We start from the raw sequence: 13663 nt of genomic DNA, 5'->3' as shown, positions 1-13663 counted from the left end.
GGGTTTTAAAAATTCAAGAATGGTCTCAGTCATGCATTCTTGTTGTTGTTGTTGTTGTCCCATTGCATGTGGAAGTTCCTGGGCCAGGGATTGAGCCCACACCACAGCAGTGACCTGAGCCACTGCAGTTGTTCGCTGTGACAACTGCAGACCCTTAACCTACTGAGCCACAGTATATATTCTTAATACAGTTATGTATTCTTAAAATGATTTAGAGATGTGAAAATTTTTGGAAACATTTCTTATGCATCTGTCACTCAAAGGTCATGAACTTTTTTTTTTTCCTCACAGAGTATGGGTGACTTTGCTCTACAGTATGCAAATGCCAGCAATAAGAGAGCAACAAGAGAGCAACAAGAGAGGTGTAAAATAATATAGTAAATTGCTAGTAATAAATCCAACTACAAATCCATGTAAGCAAGCTTTAATTTCTATGTGTATCAATTTCCTTGTTTGGAAAATTGGAGGGAGGATAATTAGCACCAGTTTTGTGGCTACAAGGATTAATATATGAAACCCTTAGAACACCTGCTGACCTACACTAAGTACTTAATATATATTAACTCTAACAACAGGAAGTGCTTTCCAAATTTCCCAGTCTTCTAAAAAGGAAAATGTTAAATGTAATAAAACTGACATTCTAAACTTCTCTGGATAAAAATTTTTCTTATCCTGGGAATTAAGCATTTTATAAGATAGTTAAACATTTATTTCTTAAGGTAGCAAGCAAATGAAAGGTTGTTTTATGACATAAAACTTAAGTATTCTTTTATTTTAAGTTAATTTTCAGCTCCACTAGTTTATTTATTATGAAACCTCTAAAGGCTATTAAGTTCCAAATCTCAAGTGAATAATTTAGCAATTGTTTGCAAACAAACAGATGAAGACTCCAAAGTACAATTTACTGAGTCAGCCTATATTTACTGAGTCCCCATTCTCCCTGATATTGTCACCATAACAGGCTAAAGAGGATTCTGAAAATATAAGCAATTTTCTGGCCCACCACTATTTTTATAATGTAATCAAACTTTAACAATGGGAGCAAGGATCAGAGAACAGGAAAGAAAAGTGATTTTTGTCAGTCAGTGGTAACAATGACAGTATTTCAGCTCTCCTGACAGTTCATCCTTCAACAATCTCTCAGAACTTAGAATGCAACTCTTCATATAAAACTATATTAAGATTTCCTTTCACATTACAAAACTGACCCTTAGGAGTTTCCGTCATGGCTCATCGATTAAAGAACCTGATTAGCATCCATGAGGATGCAGGTTCGATCCCTGGCCTCACTCAGCGGGTTAAGGATCGGGCATTGCCATAGGTTGTGGTGTAGGTTGCAGATGCGGCTCGGATCCCGAGTTGCTGTGGCTCTGGTGTAGGCCTGCGGCTACAGCTCTGATTGGACCCCTAGCCTGGGAACCTCCATATGCTGCAGGTGTGGCCCTAATAAGACAAAAAGACAAAAAAAATTAAAAAATACAAAACTTACCCTTAAGCTCTCCTGGCAGGAGCCACTGTAAGAAGGTACTAACAGTCATGGCTAATCTAACTCCATCCCCTTGGAGTTCATAATTCTTTTCCCAGTTCTAGAATGGATCTAGTTTTGCCACCAATGGCTCCCTAATAGGTGGGAGCAGAGGAAGGTGAAGGATACATTAACTGAATATTTATGATGAGTAAGCTTCTTTCTTTTTGGCTACTCCCACAACATATGGAAGTTCCTGGGCCAGGGACTGAACCTGCGCCACAGCTGCAACCCAAGTGGCAGCAGTGACAGCCCAGATCCTTAACCCCCCAAGTCACAAGGGAATGCTAATAAAGGCATTTTATATCGAGATTTGGAAACATTCCTATCCCTCTCAAGTCAATATGAGAATGAAGTTTCTCCAAAGAAACTTCAGCTAAGAAACTAAAACTCTCACCTCCTCCTCCCCCACATTCATCCCCAAAATAAGCTTAAGAGCACAAGGCTTGATCTTTACTAAAATTTGGCCACAGCTTTGCCTGACAAAACTTACGAAACATCATTATTCTGTCTTCATTAAATTACCCCCAAACTCCTTTCAGAACCTCAACATTTTCCCTCATCACTTTTTTTCCATTCCTCCTTCAACCTACCTACCCCCTTCTACCTACTCCTTCATGAACAAAGCCCACAGTACTAGACTGGTAAGATAAAAGGCTATGCAATGTCCAAAGGATCACACTTGCTTGAATCTGTGTTTCACATTGAAGTATATGTTTTATTTTTAAAGCAACACTCTAATAGGCCAATGTCAACTGGTACTTCCCCCTTTCCTGTGAAAGGCAGGGAATCATTCTCCTATTGCATTTCCTGATCTGACTGAGGCAGCACTGCTGTGCAGGATGTATCATTGGAAATAAGGAAGACACACCAAGAAGGAGGTCAGAAGATCAAGAGTACAGTAGAGATGCAGTAGAAGTCAAGGTGTTTGCATTGACTAACTCTTTTCTCCCCTCAGTTTCATCAGTAACAGTGTAATTTAAATGTCTATGATCTAGGAAGCACAAAGCACTATCAAATTAAAGTATTTTGAAGCCATGGATGTTGTCTGAAGACAGAACTAAAAGCCTCAGGGAGGACTGGTGTGGAAGGAGAGAGTCCTCCAGAGAATCTTGATTTTCTTTTCTGAATGGGGGAAGGGAATGAGGATAAAATTAAAGAGGACATGCAAGAGAAAACACTGCTCATGAAAAACGTTAATCCATGAAATAAAGGCACAGGCAAAAAAAAATGGAAATAGAAGACACATCCCTGCCTCAAGATAATCTAATGTGACAATAATACAGATACAAGTGAATGCCAGTGGATAAGATTCACAGGCCACAGATTACAGCTTTACAGATTATAACAGAGGCATTTCTAGTTACTTGAAGCTATGCTCACTTCTACTTTTAAACCAAATAAGTGAATTCCACCCTTCTTTTGAGAATTGACAGGCACAAACTTTTACTGTATTGGAAAGTCCAACTCTAGTCCTTTTTTTTTCCCCCTCCAAGTCAACTACTGTAGCACATCAGTGGGGAAAAAACTCTGAAAACCAAACGGTCAGAGGCACAGTTAGGCTTACCTGGACCCTTAACAGGATCTGAACTACTATGTCCTACGACTCTGTCAGTTGTAACTTTATACTGGAGCTCTTAGTCCTATGTTGAGGTGGAGGTGATCAGAGGTGATGCTGAAAGGCTTTGCATCAGACTCGCTTTTCTTTGGGAAGGTTCCCTTTATAAGAGGAGAAGGAAGAAAGAGATGTCACCACCTGACGTTGGAGAAAAGGAAGAAGAACCTGTTTCTGCTAGCAAAGAGGAATCACACAGACGTTTGTTCAACTCTGAACCTGTTTCCTCATCTGTAAAATTCTAGAAATCTCTACCTCATAGGGTTTGTTAGGAAGGTGAAATCAGATGATGCATAAAGAAGCCTGTTTTTGGCATACGGAGGCCCTCAAAAATAGTTTCTATTCTCCCCAAAGAGGGTAGGAGAAAAGGAGAAGAGTGACCACAGGGGTAAAACTTCGACTTCCCGGGCCCAGCTCCCCACAGTCATTTACCTCCCAGAGAGTGACCCTGCTTCTTCCCTGAGCTGCCCAGCGCACTCAAATCCAGGACGGCAGTGCTAGTCCGGGCGGAAAGGCCACTATATTCACCTCCCACGCCGCTAGCGGTGAGCTGGGTCAGCCCGCGCCCTCGCGCTGCTTGCCACTTATAGAAGCGGGCGTCGGGGCGGGCCAATAGGCGCCCGAGGCAGCCAGGCAGTGGCCAATGAGAAAGGGGTTCGCCTGGGCGGGGGAGGAGGGGGTTGTCCAGAGAGCTGACCTCCTCTGGGTGCTGACGGTCTCCTCCAGCCAGCGCAGGGACTCGCACGCCTTAGCCTTCACATGTATCTTACTGGTGTTTTAATTAAGCTAATGTTAGGCCATCCTTAACTACAGCAGTGACTAATATTAAACAATCGAGTTGGAAATTCCCTCCAAATCAAAAGATAACGTCTCCTATTAACATGACATCTCCGTTGGCTTGTACTGCTTCTCCTGCTTTGCAACCAAGGCAGGAACGCCTCTACCGCCCAGATAGCTCTGTTTCTAGGTTAAGTGATAGTCCAGTCCTGCCTCATCATTCTCTTAGTGACTTCTCTCGTTACTTAAAGCAGAGCAATCATTGACCTTTTTGGAAGGGAAGTGCTCAGTACGTTTCCAACTAAAAAAACTTCAAAGCTGCAAACAGATGAGCATGCTGTATTAGCAGAAAATCTTATGTAAACAACATGGCACTGAAGCAAAAAATTTAGACTAGGTTATTTATTGACTGAATGCACAGCCCATAAGATCTTGCCCTAAAGGGCCATGTATGTAACTCATTATATTGTAAGACATTTTTTTGCTTCAATTTTTTCACGTTTATTTTTTTCATTATAGCTGGCTGCTTCAATTTTTTTTTTTTTCTGTCTTTTTGCCATTTCTTGGGCTGCTCCCACAGCACATGGAGGTTCCCAGGCTAGGGGTCGAATCGGAGCTGTAGCCGCTGGCCTACGCCAGAGTCACAGCAACACAGGATCCGAGCCGCGTCTGCAACCTACACCACAGCTGATGGCAACGCCAGATCCTTAACCCACTGAGCAAGGCCAGGGATCGAACCCACAACCTCATGGTTCGTTAACCACTGAGCCACGATGGGAACTCCTCTTTCAATTCTTTTTTTTTTTTTTTTTTTTTTTTTTGCTATTTCTTGGGCCGCTCCCGCGGCATATGGAGGTTCCCAGGCTAGGGGTCGAATCGGAGCTGTAGCCACCGGCCTATGCCAGAGCCACAGCAACGCGGGATCCGAGCCGCGTCTGCAACCTACACCACAGCTCACGGCAACGCCGGATCGTTAACCCACTGAGCAAGGGCAGGGACCGAACCCGCAACCTCATGGTTACTAGTCGGATTCGTTAACCACTGCGCCACGACGGGAACTCCCTCTTTCAATTCTTTAAGTCAAGTTTGTTGATGTATAATTTACACAGTAAAATTAACACTTTTGAAGGCGTTCCCATTGTGGCTCAGTGGAAATGAACCCAACTAGTACCCATGAGGATGCAGGTTCAATCCCTAGCCTCGTTCGGCGGGTTAAGGATCCTCTATTGCCATGAGCTGTGGTGTAGGTCACAGATGCGGCTCAGATCCCATGTTGCTGTGGCTGCGGTGTAGGCCGGCAGCTGTAGCTCTGATTCAACCCCTAGCTTGGGACTTTACACATGCTGCACCTGTGGCCCTAAAAAACAAACAAATAAAAAATTAACACTTTTTAGATGTACATTTCTGTGAGTTTTGACAAACATATTCAGTTGCGTAACCACTAATATTTAGAATAAAGAACATTTCCATCACCTCAAAAGAGCTCCCTTGTTTCAATTCTCTCCACCCACATCCAAGCTCTGGTAACCACTGTTATTTATGTCCCTCTAGTTTTTCCTTTCCTGGAATGTCACTTAACATTGGTATGTATAGGTTTTTGGCCCTTGGCACTTAACATGATGCTTTTTAATTTCGTGCATTTTGTTGCATGTAACAATAATTTGTTCCTTTCCATTGCTGAGTATAGGTATACTTTAAAATGCAGGACATCTACGGCTTTCAAATGCATTTTTTCTTTTATGTGCATGATAGTTCTTTTTTTTTTTCCTCTTCTTTTTAAGGCCTCACCTGTGGCATACGGAAGTTGCCAGCTTACACCACAGCCACAGCAATGCAAGATCCAAGGCACCTCTGCAACCTATACCACAGCTCGTGGCAATGCCAGATCTTTAACCCACTGAGAGATGCCAGGGATCAAACTCTCATTCTCACAGACACAATGCCATGTTCTTAACCTGCTAAGCCACAACAAGAACTCCTCTGCATGATAATTCTATGAGGTAAATATTATCCTCATTTTTCAGGTAAAGAACCTTAAGCACAGGAGTTCCCATCATGTCTCAGCAAAAATTAATCTGACCAGCAACCATAAGGACACAGGTTCAATCCCTGGCCTTGCTCAGTGGGTTAAGGATCCAGTGTTGCCATGAGCTGCGGTGTAGGTAGCAGACGTGGCTCTGATCTGTTGTTGCTATGGCTGTGGTGTAAGCCAGCAGTTACAACTCCAATTCGACCCCTAGCCTGGGAACCTCCATATGCCGCAAGTGTGGCCCTAAAGCAAAACAAAACAAAAAAACAAAAAAGAGAGAGAGAAATAAACTCAAGCACAGGGAGGCTCTTATGACCCTTTTCTGGCACAGGCTGGTAAACAGAATCAAGAATCAAGCAAAGGCATTCTGACTTTAAATCTAGTGTTCTTACTATAATACCATGAAAAACACTGGCCAGGTAGAGACTTTTCAGAACCAAGCTGAAGTCAAAGATGGCTTTCCTAAAGTTGGGTCTATAGAAGGGCTTGGACCATCTCTAGTAAAGAAGAGAGACAGGGGCCACATCATTCAGTGAGTCCATTGCCAAAGAGATCAGGATAGCAGGTTGGGCACTGGCCCTAGGTGGAGAAACTTGAGAAGCTGATATAAAGACGCCTAATGTTACCTCGAAGGATTGAGCAAAGCAGGAATCTTCTCTGAGCCTCTCTGAACATACTTAGATCCTACAACCCTGGGAGACTCCAGGCATCCAGGCTTTCCCACTTCTCTGACAGAATTCTAAGATGACCTTGACCCTTCCCAAAAACATCTCCAGCATTGTGCCACTAATTAAGAATTTTCATTAGACTCAATGATGCAATTTAAATTCACATACTGTGACACAGAAAAAGATCTATCAGCTGCAGAAATTATGTTTCCATATTAGAAGTGTTTAATTACTTCTTAATACCCAATTGATAATCACAAAGTGAAAAAATGACATTTCCATGGAAGTTATGGAAGATGTAAACAAATCGACACTTGAAGAAAAGCAGCAGCATTAGTGAGCATATTCATTTTCCACTGTTGCTGTAACAAACTGCCACAAACTTAACGGTTTAAAACAACACAAATTTGGAAGTTTCCATGTGGCTCAGTGGGTAAAGGATCTGGTGCTGCCACAGCTGTGATGCAGGTTGCAACTGAAGCGTGGGTTTGATCCAGGCCCAGGAACTTCCGAATGCTGGAATTAAAACTATCCTCAGTCTATGGAGTTGCCATTGTGGCTCAGCAGAAATGAACCCAACTAGTATACACATGAAGATGCAGGTGTGATCCCTGACCTTGCTCAGTGGGTTAAGGATCGGGTGTTGCCATGATCTGTGGTGTAGGTCGAAGACCTGGCTCGGATCTGGCATTGCTGTGGCTGTGGCATAGGACAGCAGCTGCAGCTCTCATTCAACCCCTAGGGCAGGAACTTCTATATGCCACAGGTGTTACCCCCTACCCCACAAAAAGCAAACAGACAGACAGACACACACACACACACACACACACACACACAAACTACAAAGCTGCCCTCAGTCTAAATTAGATTCCCCATTTGTCCCTTTCTCATATCAGCCCTTTCACTTTAGAGCACTTGCAAACAACTTATTAGTTATTAGTGTGACTACTGTTTATTTACAGCCTGCCACAGGAGAAGAATTGTGTTGTTTTTTTCTTTTTATGGCCACACCCACAGCATATGGAAGTTCCCAGGCTAGGGGTCAAATTGGAGCTGCAGCTGAAGCTTAAGCCACAGCCATGGCAACACCGGATCTGAGCCACCTCTGTGACCTATACCACAGCCTGCAGCAATGCCAGATCCTTAACCCACTGAGGGAGGCCAGAGATTGAACCTGCATCCTCACACATCAAGTCCTTAACTAGCTGAGATATAAGCTAGTCATATCTCCATTGGCTACCCCCGTGCCTGGCACATGGTAGTTTCTCAATAAGCAATCATTCAAATAATGACAACTGAATGATAAAACTTATGTTTGATTATCCATGCATATATGCAATGAGGCTAGCATTTCTGTAGAACAGATTCTCAGATGTGGAATACTGCCAGATTGCCTTCCAAAAAGATGACACCAACTCACATTCCTACTCTCAAGAATATGAAACAACATCCTCATCCTAACCAACAGTGGATGTTTTCTTTCATGCTGGAGTTTAAAGGGCCTCCAAAAATCACATTTGTTTTCCCTCCTCTCAGTTCTAATGTGGACAGGTGTGGGGGTTGAGGACTAGGAGTGGTAGCAGGGAGACTGATAGAAAGGCTGTTGAAGGGAGTTCTCGTTGTGGTGCAGCAGAAACGAATCTGACTAGGAACCATGAGGTTTCGGGTTCAATCCCTGGCCTTGCTCAGTGGGTTAAGGATCCGTCATTGCCATGAGCTGTAGTGTAGGTGGCAGATGTGGCTCGGATCTGGCATTGATGTGACTGTGGTACAGGCCGGCAGCTGCATCTCCGATTAGACCAGTAGCCTGTGAACCTCCATATGCTGAGGGTGCAGCCCTAAAAAGCAAAAAAGAAAGAAAGGCTATTGAAGCATCACAGCTGAAATATGAGAGTGGCTATGGGCAGAGTGAAGGTGAAGAGAATAGAGGACCAACTGAGGATATGCCTTGGAGATGGAGCAGTAGGTCAGTTGATAGCAGGGGCTGGGAGAGGGGAGTAGTACAGGAAAGAGGGTTTCAAAAATAATTCTTAGGCTTTTTACTTAACAATTGGGTAGACTGTGGTTCCATTTATTGAAATGCAGATGGGAGAAGGGAGAGAAGGTGTCTCAAGGAGGAAAATATTAAGTCTTATTTTAGACTTGTTAGGCTTGAAATGTCTCCTAGTTATCCAAATGAAGATGTCATGTAGGCATTAAGAAATGGGACTCCATGGAGTTCGCATTGTGGCTCAGGGGTAATACCCCCAACTAGTATCCAAAGGTTCGATCCTTAGCCCTGCTCAGTGGGTTAAGGGTCTGGCGTGACTGTGGCTGTGGAGTAGGCCAGCAGCTGCAGCTCCTCTTCCATCCCTAGCCTGGGAACCTCTATATGCCACAGGTACAGCCCTAAAAACACACAAGAAAGAAAGAAAGAAAAGAAAGAAAAGAAAAGAAAAGAAAAGAAAAGAAAAGAAAAGAAAAGAAAGAAAGAAAGAAAGAAAGAAAGAAAGAAAGAAAGAAAGAAAGAAAGAAAGAAAGAAAGAAAGAAACAGAAAGAGAAAGAAAGGAGGGAGGGAGGGAGGGAAGGAAGGAAGGAAGGAAGGAAAGAAAGGCAGGAAAGAAAGAAAGAGAGAGAGGGAGGGAGGGAAGGGAAGGCAGGCAGAAAGAAAGAAAGAAATGGGACTCCAGGAGTTTTCTTGTGACACAGGGGGTTAAGGATCCAGCATTGTCACTGTAGCAACTTGGGTCCCTGATGTGGCTCAGGTTCAGTTCCTGGCATGGGAACTTCCACATGCCATGAGCATGGCCAAAAAAGAAAAAAGAAAGAAAGGAAAGGAAAGGAAATAGGACTCCAAAATTTAGAAAGATCACAGGCAGAGATATAAATTCAGAAGTCACTATATAAAGATTATATACACACACACACACATATATACAATCATACCTACATGTGTGTGTGTGTGTGTGTGTATGAATGTAATGTCACAGAGCCAAGAGGAGAATGTGTTTTAAGAAGATTCCTTCGATTGCCTTTAATGCTAGTCCAAGTTGACAGAAGTATAACCACTGGATTCAGCAACAGGGATCCCTGGGATCCTTGATAAGAGCAAGGTCAGTGAGCTGGGACAGACGAGAACCAGTTAACTTGAGCAGAGGTGAGTTTAGGACAGAGATGATGTCAGCTCTTTCAGTTTGGTTGTAAAGAGAAACAGAAAAATGTAGCATCTGGAGGGGAACGTGAGGCAAAGAGAGGGATCTTTTTTCTAAATAGGAGATACTAGAGAAAGAATGATCAAGTAGGGCAGAAGAAATGGATGATTTAGGAAAGTGAGAAGATAACTGTAGAAGCAAAGTCCATCCCATTGACCTCATTAGTTCTGATCGGATAGTCAGGTGAGATTCTTGACTTCCTGGGTATATAATCATATCTTCTGAAGGGGCACTTGGAAAAAATTATAGCACTTTTCAAATAAGTGGTCATTGTAAAAGTCAGTGTAATGGTTTGTTTGGGGGGAAAGCAGGAGTTATGACTGAGAAAGGGCCCATAGAGGGGTGTCCGGTTGACTGACAAAGTTCTATTTCTGATGGAAACAGGAGTATTTGATTTTTAATTATTCAATAAGATATAGTTTTCTGCTTCTGTTTTATTTGATTAGAAAAAGATTGATGAAAAAGAAGTTATGAAAAAAGAATATTTTTGACCCTTTCTTTTTAATATTTAAACCTTATACCTATTTGTTTTTCATCCTATTGTATTAAGAAGGGCTGTCAGAACAATTTTCAATAACAACATCCTGTTTTGTTCCAGACTTTAATGGGAATGTTTCTAATGTTTCAATTAAGAATCATATCTGCTATTGGTATTATGTTAATGAAATATTATTTTATTTCAGACCCTTTGTCTGAAATAAAAATAAAAGTTTTTATAAAAAACTTTTATAAAAAGTTTAAACTTTTTATAAAAAAACTTTTATAAAAAAAATAAAGTTTTTCTGTTAAACTTTGCCAAAAGAATTGTTGGCATTTCCTAAAATGATCACATGGCCCTTCTTTTTTTGGTCCATACACAAAAATATTTTCTAATGTTATATTATCCTTGCATTCATGGGACAAACTCATCTTGATAACGATGGTTTTTTGGAGGGTTTTTTGCATTTTTTTTTTTTTAGGGCTGCACCTGTGGCATATGGAAGTTACCAGACTAGAGTTCTAATCAGAGCTACAGCTACCAACCTACACCACAGCCACAGCCACAGCCACGTGGGATCTGAGCCATAGCTGCAACCTATACCACAGCTCATGGCAACACCGGACCCATAACCCACTGAGCAAGGCCAGGGATCAAACCCACATCCTCACAGATACTAATTGGATTAGTTTCCACTGCACCACAACGGGAACTCCTGATGGTCTTTTTAAATGTATATTTTTATATTTTTAAAAAATATGGTGCTGGTACAACCACTATGGAAAAGAGTATGGAGGTTCCTCAGAAAACTAAATATAGAACTACCATATGATCCAGCAATCCCACTCCTGGGCATAAATCCAGACAAAACTACAATTCAAAAAAATGCATGCACCCCTATGTTCATAGCAGCACTATTCACAATAGCTACGACATGGAAACTAACTAAATGTCCATCTACAGATGAAAGGATTAAGCATATATGGTACAATGGAATACTACTCAGTCATAAAAAGAATGAAATAATGCCATTTGCAGCAACATGTATGCAACTAGAGATTCTATTCTAAGTGAGGTCAGAAAGAGAAAGACAAATACCATATACATGTGGAATCTAAAACATGGCAAAACAGAAACAGACTCACAGACATAGAGAACAGACTTGTAGCTGCCAAGGGGTAGAGGGGAGGGATTGGAATGGACTGGGAGTTTGGGGTTAGTAAATGCAAACTATTACATTTAGACTGGATAAGCAATGAGGTCCTACTGTATAGCACAGGCAACTACATCCAGTCTCTAGGGATAGACCATGATGGAAAATAACAAAAGAAAGGGAATGTATATATATGTATGACAGAGTCACTTTGCAGAAATGGGCATAACATTGTAAATCAACTATAATAAATAAAAATTTTAAAAATATGGTGCTGAATATTATTTGCTAGTTATTTTGTTTAGAATTTTTGCATCCATACTAAAAATAAGATTGGCCTGTAGTTTCCTTTTTGTGTGTGTGACTGTTCTCATCTAGTTTTGTTAACAGGGTTATCTCCACAGAAATAATTCAGAAATTTCCCACCATTTTCTGTTGACTTGAGGTAGAGAAACTTTCTTCATCCAGAAAACAGACAATATTACCTCCCTTGTGAGACTGTTGTATTAATACTACTATATATGTAAATCCTCCAGATCAGGTCCTAGTATACACTAAGTACTCCATAATTTTCTTACAGCTCAATATAAAGTAGATTATCACCACAGACAAGAACATTTATTTTAATACATGTCTTAAGCATAAATTTTTTTCTCCTTTTTCAGCCACACCACACCATATGCAAGTTCCCAGCTCGGGAATCAAATCTGAGCTGCATCTGTAACCTGTGCTACAGATGTGGCAACACCAGATCTTTAACCCACTGCATCACAGCAGAAACTCCAACCTTGAAATCTTAATACAAATATCTTATAAAAGTTTGAAAATTAACAACAGCATTGGTGATCTGAATAACTGTTTAAAAGTTGTAGTCCCAACATGTCATACTTCTAAGATAGCCAAAGGCATGTTGAATTTTTGGTTTTGATTAAATATACATCAAACGGGGGTGTGTACTGTATGAAACATATGGAGAACTTTCTTTTTTGTGCAGTTACACCTCACATGTTAGAAGCCATATGGGATTCTACATTTTCAAATGGAAATTAGTTTGATGAGGCAAAGGGATGAGAAGAGAGATCAGGTCAGACATAATCTCTTTTGAGTCCTCAAGATCTAAAGCTACTAAATCTCCCTCCAAAAAGCACAGTAATCTTCACAACATGGTGCCATCAAGGATCTCTCATCTCTGGTAACACCCGAATGGCTTTATGGGAAGGGCTGGTACAAGTCTGTTTATACACAGCTTTATGCAAGATTCACTCCAAATCTGCTTCGATTCTCAATTACACTTTAAAAATTACAAATGGAAACCCTGTTTTTCACTTGAGTATCTTTGCTTCAACACATTACTCCAAGAGATGGTGGCTTGTGGTCATTTCAAACACATTGAGCAAAAGAGCCCAGTTACTATCAGTCATGACAAAGCCTTTTACTTGCTGTACATTGTAGCTTGCCTGAAGTCACACCGAGGGTGACAGAGAGAGGCCAGAATCCAAGAACTCACTTAACCCAGAGAATTTTCCACCTCAATGAACCACAAAATTTAAAAAAATGTAAAAAAAAGGACAAAGGAAATCAAAAGATTTATTTCCTTATTTGTTTGTCTGTTTGTCTTTTTAGGGCCGCACCCATGGCATATGGAGGTTCCCAGGCTAGGGGTTGAATCAGAGCCATAGCCGCCGGCCTATGCCAGAGCCACAGCAACGCTGGATCTGAGCCGCCTCTGTGACCTACACCACAGCTCATGATAATGCCGGATCTTTAACCCACTGAGAGAGGCCAGGGATCAAACTCACAACCTCATGGTTCCTAGTCGGATTTGTTTCTGCTGCACTGTGACGGGAACTCGTATTTCCTTTTTCAGTTTCTTCAAGTTTCTAGATTTCTTTGACTTTTTCATCAAAGTCATATATAAACTCCCTAGACTGTTATTAAGAGATAATATTTTTGTCTTTTGAATTGGAGCTACATTTGCTGGCCTACACAACAGCCACAGCAACACCAGACCTGAGCCATGTCTGCGACCTACACCACAGCTCACGGCAACACCAGATCCTTAACCCACTTAGCGAAGCCAGGGATTGAACCTGCATCCTCATGTATACTAGTTGGGTTTGTAACCCACTGAACCACTTAAGATAACTATGAAGGCACCCAATACCATCTGGAAAAGCCAAGACATCCATGGAGCATGATTTACATAAAAGACAAAGAGAAGGGTGC

At 41.6% G+C, this 13663-nt stretch overlaps 1 protein-coding gene across 2 annotated transcripts in view; it reads right to left on the bottom strand.

Moving 5' to 3' along the window:
* TPH1 (tryptophan hydroxylase 1) overlaps positions 1-3728 on the bottom strand; it is a 33054-nt gene extending 29326 nt beyond the window's left edge. Inside the window, exons 1-2 of one of the 2 annotated variants that reach the window (XM_005661097.3) lie at positions 3573-3719; positions 3093-3244 (exon numbers count right to left, since the gene is read on the bottom strand). The gene's annotated coding sequence lies outside the window, so the exon portion shown is untranslated. Of the gene's footprint in view, positions 1-3092; positions 3245-3572 lie in introns of both variants that reach the window. The other variant, XM_003122941.4, reaches the window with a different exon arrangement.
* Between the last annotated feature and the right edge of the window lie 9935 nt (positions 3729-13663).

Source organism: Sus scrofa, chromosome 2, assembly GCF_054392235.1.
Source record: "Sus scrofa isolate SSC_HxYL_T2T_F1_AM1 chromosome 2, Sscrofa_HxYL_maternal_Yorkshire_Landrace_v2.0, whole genome shotgun sequence".
Classification (NCBI taxonomy): Eukaryota; Metazoa; Chordata; class Mammalia; order Artiodactyla; family Suidae; genus Sus; species Sus scrofa.
The sequence above is the reverse complement of the archived record's forward strand: the minus strand, read 5'-3'. Positions and strand labels throughout refer to the sequence as shown.